Genomic DNA, 16,910 nt, shown 5'->3' with positions numbered 1-16,910 from the left:
AGTTTGTTCAAATGATCTCATATTGTGCACAAGGGTACATCTTGGAATTCCAAACAATGTTGCCTAAGGAAGTTTTCATTTTCTTTGCACAGAAAATTCATTTTTCATTTTCCGAGTGCCCAAAAGGAGGTTTTTTTGTGAAGGAACTACCAAATAATTGTTGCAAAAATGGACCAAATCAATTTTATAAAATACTAGGCCATATATAATGCACAATTGACAAAATGGTTGGGTGAAACAAGTTTTGATCCACCTCTGGTGAAAAAGACAAATTGTTGTCGATTCAGTTGGAAACGGGTCAAATTTGAACTGCAACTGCCTCATAGTTTGCTCTTTATTTTTTCCAAAAATCATTTCTAGGTACATAAGTATCTATTTTATCATAGAAACACCAAAAGTTTTCCAAGATTCAACCACTAGCTAGGAACGGTCAAGCCCGCCGTTTTGACCGCATTTTGAAACGGGCATAAAAAATTCAAAAAAAAATCAAAAAATTGGGAAACCTTCGCATTGTGTCATTATATGTGATCAAGTTTCCAGGAAAAATAATAAACTTGTAATACGGTAATTATTTTATAAAAGTGTTCTCAGAAATGAGCTATCATGCGTGAAGATTCATGGCTTTCAAGCCAAATGATCAATCTTATGGCCACATTCATGGAATAGTTTGTTCAAATGATGTCATATTGTGCACAAGGGTACATCTTGGAATTCCAAACAATGTTGCCTAAGGAAGTTTTCATTTTCTTTGCACAGAAAATTCATTTTTCATTTTCCGAGTGCCCAAAAGGAGGTTTTTTTGTGAAGGAACTACCAAATAATTGTTGCAAAAATGGACCAAATCAATTTTATAAAATACTAGGCCATATATAATGCACAATTGACAAAATGGTTGGGTGAAACAAGTTTTGATCCACCTCTGGTGAAAAAGACAAATATTCATCTATTCAGTTGGAAACGGGTCAAATTTGAACTGCAACTGCCTCATAGTTTGCTCTTTATTTTTTTTCCAAAAATCATTTCTAGGTACATAAGTATCTATTTTATCATAGAAACACCAAAAGTTTTCCAAGATTCAACAACTAGCTAGGAACGGTCAAGCCCGCCGTATTGACCGCATTTTGAAACGGGCATAAAACATTCAAAAAAAATCAAAAAATTGGTAAACCTTCGCATTGTGTCATTATATGTGACCAAGTTTCCAGGAAAAATAATAAACTTGTAATACGGTAATTATTTTAAAAAAGTGTTCTCAGAAATGAGCTATCATGCGTGAAGATTCATGGCTTTCAAGCCAAATGATCAATCTTATGGCCACATTCATGGCATAGTTTGTTCAAATGATCTCATATTGTGCACAAGGGTACATCTTGGAATTCCAAACAATGTTGCCTAAGGAAGTTTTCATTTTCTTTGCACGGAAAATTCATTTTTCATTTTCCGAGTGCCCCAAAGGAGTTTTTTTTGTGAAGGAACTACCAAATAATTGTTGCAAAAATGGACCAAATCAATTTTATAAAATACTAGGCCATATATAATGCACAATTGACAAAATGGTTGGGTGAAACAAGTTTTGATCCACCTCTGGTTAAAAAGACAAATTGTTGTCGATTCAGTTGGAAACGGGTCAAATTTGAACTGCAGCTGCCTCATAGTTTGCTCTTTATTTTTTCCAAAAATCATTTCTAGGTACATAAGTATCTATTTTATCATAGAAACACCAAAAGTTTTCCAAGATTCAACCACTAGCTAGGAACGGTCAAGCCCGCCGTTTTGACCGCATTTTGAAACGGGCATAAAAAATTCAAAACAAATCAAAAAATTGGGAAACCTTCGCATTGTGTCATTATATGTGACCATGTTTCCAGGAAAAATAATAAACCTTTAATACGGTAATTATTTTAAAAAATTGTTCTCAGAAATGAGCTATCATCCGTGAAGATTCATGGCTTTCAAGCCAAATGATCAATCTTATGGCCACATTCATGGCATAGTTTGTTCAAATGATCTCATATTGTTCACAAGGGTACATCTTGGAATTCCAAACAATGTTGCCTAAGGAAGTTTTCATTTTCTTTGCACGGAAAATTCATTTTACATTTTCCGAGTGCCCAAAAGGAGTTTTTTTTGTGAAGGAACTACCAAATAATTGTTGCAAAAATGGAGCAAATCAATTTTATAAAATACTAGGCCATATATAATGCAAAATTGACAAAATGGTTGGGTGAAACAAGTTTAGATCCACCTTTGGTGAAAAAGACAAATGTTCGTCGATTCAGTTGGAAACGGGTCAAATTTGAACGGCAACTGCCTCATAGTTTGCTCTATATTTTTTAAAAAAATCATTTCTAGGTACGTAAGTATCTATTTTATCATAGAAACACCAAAAAAATTCCAAGATTCAACCACTAGCTAGGAACGGTCAAGCACACCGTTTTGACCGCATTTTCAAACGGGCATAAAAATTCAAAAAAAATCAAAAAATTGGAAAACCTTCGCATTGTGTCATTATATGTGACTTGTTTCCATGAAAAATAATAAACTTGTAATACGGTAATTATTTTAAAAAAGTGTTCTCAGAAATGAGCTATCATGCGTGAAGATTCATGGCTTTCAAGCCAAATGATCAATCTTATGGCCACATTCATGGCACAGTTTGTTCAAATGATCTCATATTGTGCACAAGGGTACATCTTGGAATTCCAAACAATGTTGCCTAAGGAAGTTTTCATTTTCTTTGCACAGAAAATTCATTTTTCATTTTCCGAGTGCCCAAAAGGAGGTTTTTTTGTGAAGGAACTACCAAATAATTGTTGCAAAAATGGACCAAATCAATTTTATAAAATACTAGGCCATATATAATGCACAATTGACAAAATGGTTGGGTGAAACAAGTTTTGATCCACCTCTGGTGAAAAAGACAAATTGTTGTCGATTCAGTTGGAAACGGGTCAAATTTGAACAGCAACTGCCTCATAGTTTGCTCTTTATTTTTTCCAAAAATCATTTCTAGGTACATAAGTATCTATTTTATCATAGAAACACCAAAAGTTTTCCAAGATTCAACCACTAGCTAGGAACGGTCAAGCCCGCCGTTTTGACCGCATTTTGAAACGAGCATAAAAAATTCAAAAAAAATCAAAAAATTGGGAAACCTTCGCATTGTGTCATTATATGTGATCAAGTTTCCAGGAAAAATAATAAACTTGTAATACGATAATTATTTAAAAAAAGTGTTCTCAGAAATGAGCTATCATGCGTGAAGATTCATGGCTTTCAAGCCAAATGATCAATCTTATGGCCACATTCATGGCATAGTTTGTTCAAATGATCTCATATTGTGCACAAGGGTACATCTTGGAATTCCAAACAATGTTGCCTAAGGAAGTTTTCATTTTCTTTGCACAGAAAATTCATTTTACATTTTCCGAGTGCCCAAAAGGAGGTTTTTTTGTGAAGGAACTACCAAATAATTGTTGCAAAAATGGACCAAATCAATTTTATAAAATACTAGGCCATATATAATGCACAATTGACAAAATGGTTGGGTGAAACAAGTTTTGATCCACCTCTGGTGAAAAAGACAAATATTCGTCGATTCAGTTGGAAACGGGTCAAATTTGAACTGCAACTGCCTCATAGTTTGCTCTTTATTTTTTCCAAAAATCATTTCTAGGTACATAAGTATCTATTTTATCATAGAAACAGCAAAAGTTTTCCAAGATTCAACAACTAGCTAGGAACGGTCAAGCCCGCCGTTTTGACCGCATTTTGAAACGGGCATAAAAAATTCAGAAAAAATCAAAAAATTGGTAAACCTTCGCATTGTGTCATTATATGTGACCAAGTTTCCGGGAAAAATAATAAACTTGTAATACGGTAATTATTTTAAAAAAGTGTTCTCAGAAATGAGCTATCATGCGTGAAGATTCGTGGCTTTCAAGCCAAATGATCAATCTTATGGCCACATTCATGGCATAGTTTGTTCAAATGATCTCATATTGTGCACAAGGGTACATCTTTGAATTCCAAACAATGTTGCCTAAGGAAGTTTTCATTTTCTTTGCACGGAAAATTCATTTTTCATTTTCCGAGTGCCCAAAAGGAGGTTTTTTTGTGAAGGAACTACCAAATAATTGTTGCAAAAATGGACCAAATCAATTTTATAAAATACTAGGCCATATATAATGCACAATTGACAAAATGGTTGGGTGAAACAAGTTTTGATCCACCTCTGGTGAAAAAGACAAATATTCATCTATTCAGTTGGAAACGGGTCAAATTTGAACTGCAACTGCCTCATAGTTTGCTCTTTATTTTTTTCCAAAAATCATTTCTAGGTACATAAGTATCTATTTTATCATAGAAACACCAAAAGTTTTCCAAGATTCAACAACTAGCTAGGAACGGTCAAGCCCGCCGTTTTGACCGCATTTTGAAACGGGCATAAAACATTCAAAAAAAATCAAAAAATTGGTAAACCTTCGCATTGTGTCATTATATGTGACCAAGTTTCCAGGAAAAATAATAAACTTGTAATACGGTAATTATTTTAAAAAAGTGTTCTCAGAAATGAGCTATCATGCGTGAAGATTCATGGCTTTCAAGCCAAATGATCAATCTTATGGCCACATTCATGGCATAGTTTGTTCAAATGATCTCATATTGTGCACAAGGGTACATCTTGGAATTCCAAACAATGTTGCCTAAGGAAGTTTTCATTTTCTTTGCACGGAAAATTCATTTTTCATTTTCCGAGTGCCCCAAAGGAGTTTTTTTTTGTGAAGGAACTACCAAATAATTGTTGCAAAAATGGACCAAATCAATTTTATAAAATACTAGGCCATATATAATGCACAATTGACAAAATGGTTGGGTGAAACAAGTTTTGATCCACCTCTGGTTAAAAAGACAAATTGTTGTCGATTCAGTTGGAAACGGGTCAAATTTGAACTGCAGCTGCCTCATAGTTTGCTCTTTATTTTTTCCAAAAATCATTTCTAGGTACATAAGTATCTATTTTATCATAGAAACACCAAAAGTTTTCCAAGATTCAACCACTAGCTAGGAACGGTCAAGCCCGCCGTTTTGACCGCATTTTGAAACGGGCATAAAAAATTCAAAACAAATCAAAAAATTGGGAAACCTTCGCATTGTGTCATTATATGTGACCATGTTTCCAGGAAAAATAATAAACCTTTAATACGGTAATTATTTTAAAAAATTGTTCTCAGAAATGAGCTATCATCCGTGAAGATTCATGGCTTTCAAGCCAAATGATCAATCTTATGGCCACATTCATGGCATAGTTTGTTCAAATGATCTCATATTGTTCACAAGGGTACATCTTGGAATTCCAAACAATGTTGCCTAAGGAAGTTTTCATTTTCTTTGCACGGAAAATTCATTTTACATTTTCCGAGTGCCCAAAAGGAGTTTTTTTTGTGAAGGAACTACCAAATAATTGTTGCAAAAATGGAGCAAATCAATTTTATAAAATCCTAGGCCATATATAATGCAAAATTGACAAAATGGTTGGGTGAAACAAGTTTAGATCCACCTTTGGTGAAAAAGACAAATGTTCGTCGATTCAGTTGGAAACGGGTCAAATTTGAACGGCAACTGCCTCATAGTTTGCTCTATATTTTTTCCAAAAATCATTTCTAGGTACGTAAGTATCTATTTTATCATAGAAACACCAAAAAAATTCCAAGATTCAACCACTAGCTAGGAACGGTCAAGCACACCGTTTTGACCGCATTTTCAAACGGGCATAAAAAATTCAAAAAAAATTGGAAAACCTTCGCATTGTGTCATTATATGTGACCAAGTTTCCATGAAAAATAATAAACTTGTAATACGGTAATTATTTTAAAAAAGTGTTCTCAGAAATGAGCTATCATGCGTGAAGATTCATGGCTTTCAAGCCAAATGATCATTCTTATGGCCACATTCATGGCACAGTTTGTTCAAATGATCTCATATTGTGCACAAGGGTACATCTTGGAATTCCAAACAATGTTGCCTAAGGAAGTTTTCATTTTCTTTGCACAGAAAATTCATTTTTCATTTTCCGAGTGCCCAAAAGGAGGTTTTTTTGTGAAGGAACTACCAAATAATTGTTGCAAAAATGGACCAAATCAATTTTATAAAATACTAGGCCATATATAATGCACAATTGACAAAATGGTTGGGTGAAACAAGTTTTGATCGACCTCTGGTGAAAAAGACAAATTGTTGTCGATTTAGTTGGAAACGGGTCAAATTTGAACTGCAACTGCCTCATAGTTTGCTCTTTATTTTTTCCAAAAATCATTTCTAGGTACATAAGTATCTATTTTATCATAGAAGCACCAAAAGTTTTCCAAGATTCAACCACTAGCTAGGAACGGTCAAGCCCGCCGTTTTGACCGCATTTTGAAACGAGCATAAAAAATTCAAAAAAAATCAAAAAATTGGGAAACCTTCGCATTGTGTCATTATATGTGATCAAGTTTCCAGGAAAAATAATAAACTTGTAATACGATAATTATTTTAAAAAAGTGTTCTCAGAAATGAGCTATCATGCGTGAAGATTCATGGCTTTCAAGCCAAATGATCAATCTTATGGCCACATTCATGGCATAGTTTGTTCAAATGATCTCATATTGTGCACAAGGGTACATCTTGGAATTCCAAACAATGTTGCCTAAGGAAGTTTTCATTTTCTTTGCACAGAAAATTCATTTTACATTTTCCGAGTGCCCAAAAGGAGGTTTTTTTGTGAAGGAACTACCAAATAATTGTTGCAAAAATGGACCAAATCAATTTTATAAAATACTAGGCCATATATAATGCACAATTGACAAAATGGTTGGGTGAAACAAGTTTTGATCCACCTCTGGTGAAAAAGACAAATGTTCGTCGATTCAGTTGGAAACGGGTCAAATTTGAACTGCAACTGCCTCATAGTTTGCTCTTTATTTTTTCCAAAAATCATTTCTAGGTACATAAGTATCTATTTTATCATAGAAACACCAAAAGTTTTCCAAGATTCAACAACTAGCTAGGAACGGTCAAGCCCGCCGTTTTGACCGCATTTTGAAACGGGCATAAAAAATTCAGAAAAAAATCAAAAAATTGGTAAACCTTCGCATTGTGTCATTATATGTGACCAAGTTTCCGGGAAAAATAATAAACTTGTAATACGGTAATTATTTTAAAAAAGTGTTCTCAGAAATGAGCTATCATGCGTGAAGATTCATGGCTTTCAAGCCAAATGATCAATCTTATGGCCACATTCATGGCATAGTTTGTTCAAATGATCTCATATTGTGCACAAGGGTACATCTTGGAATTCCAAACAATGTTGCCTAAGGAAGTTTTCATTTTCTTTGCACGGAAAATTCATTTTTCATTTTCCGAGTGCCCCAAAGGAGTTTTTTTTTGTGAAGGAACTACCAAATAATTGTTGCAAAAATGGACCAAATCAATTTTATAAAATACTAGGCCATATATAATGCACAATTGACAAAATGGTTGCGTGAAAGAAGTTTTGATCCACCTCTGGTTAAAAAGACAAATTGTTGTCGATTCAGTTGGAAACGGGTCAAATTTGAACTGCAGCTGCCTCATAGTTTGCTCTTTATTTTTTCCAAAAATCATTTCTAGGTACATAAGTATCTATTTTATCATAGAAACACCAAAAGTTTTCCAAGATTCAACCACTAGCTAGGAACGGTCAAGCCCGCCGTTTTGACCGCATTTTGAAACGGGCATAAGAAATTCAAAACAAATCAAAAAATTGGGAAACCTTCGCATTGTGTCATTATATGTGACCAAGTTTCCAGGAAAAATAATAAACCTTTAATACGGTAATTATTTTAAAAAATTGTTCTCAGAAATGAGCTATCATCCGTGAAGATTCATGGCTTTCAAGCCAAATGATCAATCTTATGGCCACATTCATGGCATAGTTTGTTCAAATGATCTCATATTGTTCACAAGGGTACATCTTGGAATTCCAAACAATGTTGCCTAAGGAAGTTTTCATTTTCTTTGCACGGAAAATTCATTTTACATTTTCCGAGTGCCGAAAAGGAGTTTTTTTTGTGAAGGAACTACCAAATAATTGTTGCAAAAATGGAGCAAATCAATTTTATAAAATACTAGGCCATATATAATGCACAATTGACAAAATGGTTTGGTGAAACAAGTTTAGATCCACCTTTGGTGAAAAAGACAAATGTTCGTCGATTCAGTTGGAAACGGGTCAAATTTGAACGGCAACTGCGTCATAGTTTGCTCTATATTTTTTCCAAAAATCATTTCTAGGTACGTAAGTATCTATTTTATCATAGAAACACCAAAAAAATTCCAAGATTCAACCACTAGCTAGGAACGGTCAAGCACACCGTTTTAACCGCATTTTCAAACGGGCATAAAAAATTCAAAAAAAAATCAAAAAATTGGAAAACCTTCGCATTGTGTCATTATATGTGACCAAGTTTCCAGGAAAAATAATAAACTTGTAATACGGTAATTATTTTAAAAAAGTGTTCTCAGAAATGAGCTATCATGAGTGAAGATTCATGGCTTTCAAGCCAAATGATCAATCTTATGGCCACATTCATGGCATAGTTTGTTCAAATGATCTCATATTGTGCACAAGGGTACATCTTGGAATTCCAAACAATGTTGCCTAAGGAAGTTTTCATTTTCTTTGCACAGAAAATTCATTTTTCATTTTCCGAGTGCCCAAAAGGAGGTTTTTATGTGAAGGAACTACAAAATAATTGTTGCAAAAATGGACCAAATCAATTTTATAAAATACTAGGCCATATATAATGCACAATTGACAAAATTGTTGGGTGAAACAAGTTTTGATCCACCTCTGGTGAAAAAGACAAATGTTCGTCGATTCAGTTGGAAACGGGTCAAATTTGAACTGCAACTGCCTCATAGTTTGCTCTTTATTTTTTACAAAAATCATTTCTAGGTACATAAGTATCTATTTTATCATAGAAACACCAAAAGTTTTCCAAGATTCAACAACTAGCTAGGAACGGTCAAGCCCGCCGTTTTGACCGCATTTTGAAACGGGCATAAAAAATTCAAAAAAAAATCAAAAAATTGGTAAACCTTCGCATTGTGTCATTATATGTGACCAAGTTTCCAGGAAAAATAATAAACTTGTAATACGGTAATTATTTTAAAAAAGTGTTCTCAGAAATGAGCTATCATGCGTGAGGATTCATGGCTTTCAAGCCAAATGATCAATCTTATGGCCACATTCATGGCATAGTTTGTTCAAATGATCTCATATTGTTCACAAGGGTACATCTTGGAATTCCAAACAATGTTGCCTAAGGAAGTTTTCATTTTCTTTGCACGGAAAATTCATTTTTCATTTTCTGAGTGCCCAAAAGGAGTTTTTTGTGTGAAGGAACTACCAAATAATTGTTGCAAAAATGGACCAAACCAATTTTATAAAATACTAGGCCATATATAATGCACAATTTACAAAATGGTTGGGTGAAACAAGTTTTGATCCACCTCTGGTGAAAAAGACAAATGTTCGTCGATTCAGTTGGAAACGGGTTAAATTTGAACTGCAACTGCCTCATAGTTTGCTCTTTATTTTTTCTAAAAATCATTTCTAGGTACGTAAGTATCTATTTTATCATAGAAACACCAAAAAAATTCCAAGATTCAACCACTAGCTAGGAACGGTCAAGCCCACCGTTTTGACCGCATTTTCAAACGGGCATAAAAAATTCAAAAAAAAATCAAAAAATTGGAAAACCTTTGCATTGTGTCATTATATGTGACCAAGTTTCTAGGAAAAATAATAAACTTGTAATACAGTAATTATTTTAAAAAAGTGTTCTCAGAAATGAGCTATCATGCGTGAAGATTCATGGCTTTCAAGCCAAATGATCAATCTTATGGCCACATTCATGGCATAGTTTGTTAAAATGATATCATATTGTGCACAAGAGTACATCTTGGAATTCCAAACAATGTTGCCTAAGGAAGTTTTCATTTTCTTTGCACGGAAAATTCATTTTTCATTTTCCGAGTGCCCAAAAGGAGGTTTTTTTTGAAGGAACTACCAAATAATTGTTGCAAAAATGGACCAAATCAATTTTATAAAATACTAGGCCATATATAATGCACAATTGACAAAATGGTTGGGTGAAAAAAGTTTTGATCCACCTCTGGTGAAAAAGACAAATTGCCGTCGATTCAGTTGGAAACGGGTCAAATTTGAACTGCAACTGCCTCATAGTTTGCTCTTTATTTTTTCCAAAAATTATTTCTAGGTAAATAAGTATCTATTTAATCAGAAATACATGGTTTGATGGCGAGACATCGAGGTTTGGACGGTGGCCGAGGGCCCCAACTCTAGAGCGCGTAAGCTCGCATGCCCGCCGCGTGGTCACCGCGTGACCGTGGCGTTGCCATGTGTTTTGGGCAGCCTAGGCATGTCTAGTGGGTTGGGAACTCCCTAGGTAGGTGCTAGGAAGAAAATCACAACATAAGATTCTCACGAGGAGACCGATCGATGCTCAAACATGAATAAGCAGCCAAGTGTTTGATTTGCGGTACGGGAAATGCACATGGCTAATGGGCGTCAGTTTTGGCTGAGGATGATCAGTTACTAAGAAGACCGTCTTCACCAATTTTCACCTCAAAAGGAGGAGCCTAGGTGGTACTTGCTTTACAAAGTACCACATTGGACATAAATACGAATGTTGAAGCTGGGCTCAAAATAATGAATGGATTGAGCTGGCATTTGGTGGAGGATGGTTGTTTGGGCATAGGAAAGCACTGTAGAAAATGGATACCATTTGGACATGCCAAAGTGGTACTTCCTTCACAAAGTGCTGCTCTGAACAGAATAGGAAAATGAATATTTTCGAATTATTTTTGAACTAGGCAAGGAATGTTTTTGACATATTTGATGAAGATATGATCCAAAACATTTATGAGAATTTTTTGGAAATTTTTGGAATAACAGAAATATAGGTTGCTTCACAACCTAGGGCAAAAACTGCCACATGGACATGACACATAGGCAAAACTGATGAGATGGCGCCTAGTCATCACAACCCACCACAATATACATGGCTATGACCATCTATATTGGTCATTAACAACTAGAAATAAGGCAGCAGACTAGCACTGTTTGCTTTGTGACCATTTCATGTAAGGAAATTACGACCTTTCTAACCAAAATGGTCGCAATGGTTTAGGGTTCGGAGCCCCCCGAACAGCTTTTGACCAATTGGTCAGAAATGGTCATAGATCTATGACCAATTCTTCCAGGGTCACTGACAAAAGGTCACTAGTTGACATATTTCTTGTAGTGTATGTTGTGTCCATTTCATTTGTATTCAGCCGACGTGAGTACAGTCTGCTTCCTTGTGTCCATTTGGCAGAAGTTTAGTTGTGGGGTGGAGTACGTAGTAATGTTTGGAGAGAGTAGTAATTTGTGTCGAGGAAGTATATATTTCAGTTCTGTGTTTTGGTATAGCCGCGCTTCACATTCTTAAATAAATTGTGGCGGCACTACTTTTTTCTTTGACAAAGCGACTACAACACATTATGTTGAGTCCACTTAAATAAAATGTGGCTAAGCCACTTCATCCATAAGCCTGGCGCTACTTCTGCACCCATTACTCGCGCTCTCAATGCAATCGGGATGCAAGTCATGTATCTAGTCTTGTTGCATTGTTGCTACTAACTAATTTATTCGTATTATTGTTTTCATTTGTCGCTTGCGTAAAATTTTGTTCTTCCAATTCTCAATATGAAATTTACCTGCCTGCCTGTGGAGTTCCTCTTGTGACCATATTTTTGTATAAACAGTTTGTCGGGAGTGTATCATGGAAAAAATAGATGAGGAGGAGATAGAATCCTGCCCCTTATGCGACGCTGCTCTTGGGATTGCTCCTGAAGAGAAAACTCAGTTAAGGGATATTTGTTAAAATACCAAGCTTATCTATATAGTTCCCTACCACATTGTTTTTTCAACTTGTCAATTCCCATTTTCTTTAAATATACGTATAAGTACACCTACGCAGTTATGCAATACAAGTGCAATTATAAGCTAATAAACTCGATCTCCCTAATAACCAGAAGAAACTATTTTCTTTGAGAAGCAAATACTTACTCCCTTTGTCCCAAAATTTAAGAATGTCAAAAATGATCTTACATTTTGGGACGGATGGAGTAGAATGTATCTATGTATAGAAGAAACTATCTATGTATATATAGATTATTGTTGTGAAACAAAAGCTTAGAATTCCAGCCACTTATTACTTTTTCCCTGTGATCTCGACTCGCGTACTCTACTATATGTTGCTACCTAGCATCATTGGTTGTTTCTTCGTTTGAAGGGCTAATGAAAAAATTCACGCTATCCGGGATAATGTGTTTCCACCTCAGACAAAAGTTGATGCTTCTGAGGCTGCAACTATTATAGTGCCAGCAAAGATAGAAGAGAGGTCCATTTCTTCGTTGGTTGAAACCCCAAAGATGGCACCAAAATTAACCAAGATGACAATATATGCAAATAAAAAAATGTAGTATCAAAGTATTGCCAGCAAGTGACGCCAATTGTCTTGTAACATTTGCTTATTCGAACTAAACTACCATCCAAAACAAAACACTGCAGATATTTCTCAAGATCGAAAGAACTGTAAGACGATTGAGAAGGAAGAGCTTTATAAGCCCTTACATAGTTTAGTCCGTTCAAGTGCGAGGAAATCGCAAAAATCAAGTTCTTGTCTTAGGGGAAGTCGCAAAAATATAACAACCACAGAGGATAGTTTGTGGGAAAGCCGAGTCTGGTTTTCACTAGTGACTGCACCAAAATAGTAAGATTACAGGACATTCAATGTCTTTTACTGATTCTGATGGACCATTTTGTTGTGTCCTCAAGTCAAAATGAAAACAGTTTTTGCAGGGAAAAAGCTAAACGGCGGCCTCAGATAAAAAATAATTTCAACAGAATTAAGGAGTTCCCCTTTAATCTTCAAGTTTCTTGGTCAACAATGATAAAGGCCTCTCATACTTTACTTAGATATACTTCTTGTTCAATATGAAAAAGTTATGTATAGAATTAATTGAATTACCCTTTAATCTTCATGTTTCTGTTTCAACCAGGGCAGAAGTCTCTTTAGATTCTAAGGATTTAATACATTCTGTTCAATATGGATTTTTCATCTTGTTTCAGAGATGGAACTATGGAGGTCGCCTCCATCCTGAAGCTCATTATCAAAAACTTCAGCTAGCAAGTAACGTTAAGGTGAGCTTTTCACAAGTCATTGTACTTTGATTTTGACTTGTGATGGGCCTCTTGTCAAGGTTCTTGCTTCCAAGTATTAGAATTAGATCATCAATAAATCTGCAGTTTCCTGCATTTGTAGATTTTATTTTTCAGAAATTGTGAAGGGACCGGTCTCCCCATCCATTTCCATTAAGAGGAATAACCCTGCTGCATTTGTAGACTTCGATGGTGACCTGGCACAATTTAGTTACATCATTATTATTCTTCGTATTATTTTGCCTAAACCCAGTATATATATATATATTCTTTACTTGTGTAAAAAGTAGGTGGATATGTTATGCCATGATAGGTCGGTCTGCCCCTCGACGACAGTGTAGGGCCTCCTCAAGCGATGGCTGAGCCACAAACCGAAGGATAAAGTCCAGAGGCTGGTGGGGACTCCGGCGGATGAGTTCGTTATTGGACTACCGGCACCGCCAAAACGAGGACTAAGCGGGAAGGACCTCATTCCTTCTTCAAAAAGCCGCCACTGCCTTGTCTTCACGAGCAGGATACAAACCATTGGTGGGGGAGAAGTTGCACCCCAGGGTGAGATTCCGCCGACTTATTTCCGTGATATATCATGATTCAATCTTGTGCCTCCCATGGTCTTCCAGGCATCATCAAAAATATTCACCAAAATAAAACCTTGAGGTTACTGATGCGGGACATTGACATTTGCCCTAGTAGTTAAAATGTGCATAACCTTGTTGTCTTCTCTAAGAAAACTCGATAGCAATCGAACACATACATGAAAATAATTATTCATATACATTCCACCAATCCTCATACAAATACGTAGGGTTGCAAGGATGTGCCTCAACCCATTGCCTTCCTGAATTACTCATACATGATTACTGGATTGCAAGAAGAAATCATGGATTTCTGACATAAAGATGAATGCTTATAGATAATACATCTTGCAATGCTTACAGGATGCGATACACGATTACAAGTATGACTAACTTAGAGGGTAGATGTTGCAGTGATGGTGATGACGGCAACTATGAAGATGACATGGGAGATGGCGACATCTTGTGTTGGAAGATGGCTTCTATAGTGCTATTGGATGCTCTCCTCATTGTATTGCCTTCCAGTGTTGTGATCCTGGTACGGGGCCCTTTATAAACTTTGTTGGGGTGGAGCAACGGTACGAACACATGCGCTCGTGCTGGACGCCGTCTTTGCGCTTTGTATAGATTGTTGCCTCGTCGATTTTCTCCATTCCTTCTTCATTTTCCTTGTGTTTATCTAAGTGATAATTTACATCCAAGTTTAGCCTCTTGTCGGTATCGTGACCATTGGGTTCACTCACCCAACTATACATGGGCCACAGTAGCCTCCTTGCCAGGAAGGATACCAGGTGAACGTTCCGGCAAGATCATCACACTGGAGTCTAGATCCGTAGTGGTTTGCAGATCTTTGTCAAGACCATCATCCTGGAGTCCTGATCTGTAGTGGTATGCAGATCTTTGTCAAGACCATCACCCTGGAGTCTATGGCAGCATGCAGATCTTTGTTGAGACCAGATATATCTTTGTACATCAACAACAAGATGTATGCAAGAGAAGTTGTTTGAGCCGATCGGCAAAACCAAAAGGCAATGAAAACTGGAATGACCTGGTCCTGAACAGAAAAAAGTTTTTTTCTAAAAACAAAAAAGGAAGACAGTTCAGAATACAGACGGTACATAGCTTGGTGTAGGTGTACGACAAAAAGTACGCTGTACAAAAAATTCTTCAGAACCCCGGTACGGCTATGAGTAGTCGGGCACCACCCCTCCCCCTGCTGCCAACATGTAATCGCCTCCCTCCCACTCTTCTATTTCCACCCACAAAAATACAGCACAATAGGATGGGCTTTCTTACCCCCTAGCCCCCCCATCACTAACCAGAGCTCCGCCGCCGCTTTTGCCTTCTCTCAGCCGGTCAAAGACCACGCTTTCCTCGCCTGATATTTAGGATCCTCTTATTCGTAGCATATATTGCTGGAGATATTTGCCCAGCGTAAGATGGCTCAGTGTGCTGATGGCCCTTCTCCTGTTATATTTTCTACTAGATGCATAGATTGCTCTGCTATTAGCCAGAGTTCTTCTCTTCATTTCAAAACATGAAGGCCGGGAACTTAGAAAAACAGTGCTCTTATGAATTTTTATCAACAATGGAGACCATATTTCATCAAAAAATCCTATGTGTTTTTTTCCCATTCATTCCTACAGCAATTTGTTGCAGCATATTCAATATTTATGCTGATTCCGATAGATCGTGTGTTTTGCTTCCTCACATAGAAATGCGAACTATTTTGCATGGTCGAACCTAAACTTCTTTCTCGGCTGTAAAAGAATTTCTACAGGATTAAGTGAGTTCGCCTTTAGTCTTCAAGTTTCTTGTCAACAATGATAGAGGCCTCTCAACCACGTGACACATGTGGTAAGCAGTCCAATTTTTTTTTTAAAAAGAGGCCTCTGAAACTTTCCTTAGGATCCTCTTATTCTTAGTATATATTGCTGGAGATATTTTCCCAGCGTAAGATGGCTCAGTGTGCTGATGGCCCTTCTCCTGTTATATTTTCTACTAGATGCATAGATTGCTCTGCTATTAGCCAGAGTTCTTCTCTTCATTTCAAAACATGAAGGCCGGGAACTTAGAAAAACAGTGCTCTTATGAATTTTTATCAACAATGGAGACCATATTTCATCAAAAAATCCTATGTGTATTTTTCCCATTCATTCCTACAGCAATTTGTTGTTGGTGATGTAATAACATGTAACTAGATTCCAAGAATTTAATACGTTTTGTTCTTCAATATGACTATTTTCTTCTTGTTCCAGAGATGGAACTATGTGGATATCCTCCATCCTTAGGCTGATTAATAAAAAAACTTGAGCTAGCAAGTGAAGATAAGGTGAGCCTTTTAGATGTCCTTGTACTTCCATTTTAAATTGTTGTCACTCCACAAACCCTACTCAAGTCTGTGTCCTCCTTTCAAGGCGCTTGCTTCCAAGCATTACATTATCGATAAATCTAGAGTTTGCTACTTTTTTGAAGGGGCTAGTCCCCACCAATTTCCATTAAAAGGAACTACTGTGCTGCATTTGTAGATTTGGTTGGTGACATAGTAGAATTTATTTGCACCATTTTTCTGTTGCAAAGCTCCCAAATAATACATCACTAAATCATATCTCTTCCTGTTACCGAGCCTGCTGAGAAAGTATGCGAGCCTACTCTTTTGTCTGACACCTTGTGTATACACTTGTGTGAAATGCAGGTGGAGATTCCATGCCATGACGAGCTGATCTGCCTACATTGCACGGCCTACTCAAGCGGTGGCTGAGATGCAATATGAAGGACGAGGTTAGAGGTCGGTGGGTGCTTCGGCGAATGAGTTCATGACGCCAGAGCCAGGCATGCAGGTTATTGCAATCAGTGAAGCCTATCAATTTAACTCCAGTAGCCACTTGCACCAGAGCTACTCCAGAAAAACCCCATGCCGCAGCCCCAAGCGAGGCCATTGTTTGAATTGAACGCATGTAAACAATGCAGAGGCATGTGTCCCGCATTAATGTAACATCCCAAAATTTCAATTTGAAATGTTA

At 36.6% G+C, this 16,910-nt stretch overlaps 1 pseudogene; it reads left to right on the top strand.

The window, feature by feature from the left end:
• Positions 1-16,648, top strand: part of LOC123115034 (E3 ubiquitin protein ligase DRIP1-like) — a 137,087-nt pseudogene extending 120,439 nt beyond the window's left edge.
• The last annotated feature ends 262 nt before the right edge of the window (positions 16,649-16,910 follow it).

Source organism: Triticum aestivum, chromosome 5B (genome assembly GCF_018294505.1).
Source record: "Triticum aestivum cultivar Chinese Spring chromosome 5B, IWGSC CS RefSeq v2.1, whole genome shotgun sequence".
NCBI classification, from domain to species: Eukaryota; Viridiplantae; Streptophyta; class Magnoliopsida; order Poales; family Poaceae; genus Triticum; species Triticum aestivum.
This window is presented reverse-complemented; position numbering and strand designations above follow the sequence as displayed.